Source organism: Herpailurus yagouaroundi, unplaced genomic scaffold (genome assembly GCF_014898765.1).
Source record: "Herpailurus yagouaroundi ecotype Mexico unplaced genomic scaffold, PumYag 207, whole genome shotgun sequence".
Taxonomy (NCBI): Eukaryota; Metazoa; Chordata; class Mammalia; order Carnivora; family Felidae; genus Herpailurus; species Herpailurus yagouaroundi.
Window position 1 is genome coordinate 2666317 of NW_024412438.1, and position 1557 is coordinate 2667873.

At 52.5% G+C, this 1557-nt stretch overlaps 1 protein-coding gene across 3 annotated transcripts in view; it reads right to left on the minus strand.

Annotated features, from left to right (window-relative positions):
• KIRREL1 (kirre like nephrin family adhesion molecule 1) overlaps positions 1-1264 on the minus strand; it is an 81598-nt gene extending 80334 nt beyond the window's left edge. Inside the window, exon 1 of one of the 3 annotated variants that reach the window (XM_040452515.1) lies at positions 1153-1264. The gene's annotated coding sequence lies outside the window, so the exon portion shown is untranslated. The remainder of the gene's footprint in view (positions 1-1152) is intronic. The other 2 variants (XM_040452516.1, XM_040452518.1) reach the window with 2 other exon arrangements.
• Positions 1265-1557: the final 293 nt, after the last annotated feature.

The window sequence follows — 1557 nt, forward strand, 5'->3', positions numbered from 1 at the left end:
TTTTTTTTTTTTTTCCCCGTCAGTAATTGGGGAAAAATTTTCAAAAGAAAAAAACCTGAAGGATAAAAGACAGAAAAAAACCAATATGGAGCTATTTTCTTTCTAAAAAATTTAGTTTAAGGGAAAACAAGAGAAAGACCTTGAGGAAAAGAGAGGAGAGGGGCTGGGAGAAGTGAAGAAGCAGGAAGGGGTGAGGAGACGTGTGACAGGGCACTTGGGGCGCCCATCAGTGGGAGCATTCGGGGAGCGTTCAGGCGCCTGTCAGTAGGAGCACTTTGGCACCCGCGAGGCGGAGCGCTCACTGGGAGCACTTGAGATGCCCATTCCCCAGAGCACTCAGGATGTTTGTTGCCTAGGAGCACTAGGGATGCCCATCATTAGGAGCACTCAGGTGCTCATCAGTGGGAGCACTCGGGGGCACATCACTGGGAGCACTTGGGATGCCCATCGCTGGGAGCACTTGGGTGTGCATCAATGGGAGCATTTAGGTGTACATCACTGGGAGCACTTGGGTGCGCATCGCTGGGAGCACTCGGGGTGTCCATCACTGGGAGCACCCGGGATGCCCACCACTGGGAGCACTCGGGATGCCCATCACTGGGAGCACTCAGGGGCACATCAATAGGAGCACTCGGGATGCCCATCACTGGGAGCACTCAGGGGCGCATCAATGGGAGCAGTCGGGGGCGCATCGCTGGGAGCACTCGGGTACACATCACTGGGAGCACTCGGGACGCCCATCACTGGGAGCACTCCAGTACACATCATTGGAAGCACTCGGATGCCCATCACTAGGAGCACTCAGGTGCGCATCACTAGGAGCATTCAGGATGCCCATCGCTGGGAGCACTCGGGGGCGCATCACTGGGAGCACTCAAGTCTGCATCAATGGGGCTGCAATGTCCACGAAACAGTTTCTCCCACTTAGAAGAGAAAGAAGCAGAAGCCCGCTCCGAGGCAGTAAAAAGAACCCTCCTCTGTGCACAGGCACAGTGTCTATTAGGGTCTAGCATACAGCAAATGCTCAATAAATGCAGCGCTGAACAAAACGGGCTGCCATGGGTTCCTGTTGTTTTTCTTTTCCCCCGGGCCAAATGAAGGGTTGGTCGGAAAAGAAACAGACAAGAAACAACGAGCTCGGGCCAACCTCACCTGACACGGTTCTGCAAGGCTCCCAGAGGTCACGTGTTGCCAACCGCTCCTGGTCTCACCTTGTTGCCTTCCGCGGGCTCAGTTCTTGCCCCGTCTGGCTAGGCACAACCGATCCAAAGAAAGGCAATCAGCTCTCAATTACTGGCCCTTGGGTTTCTCACTTTAGAGATTATCCATGGAAAAATCTTAATCCCGGGCAGGCTGCCTCCCTCTGTCACCCAGAATGTTCTCGTTGTCAGTCTTGGAGCAAGCAGGGAATTAGACCTCATGTAAATAGCAGTCCCAGTCAGCAGTAATGAGCAAGGCAAATCTGATCATTACCTTTGTCATTATCACCATCATGTATTCCAAAATTAAAAAAAAAAAAAGATTAGAAAGAGCAGTGGCTGGGTGTTACCATGGTGC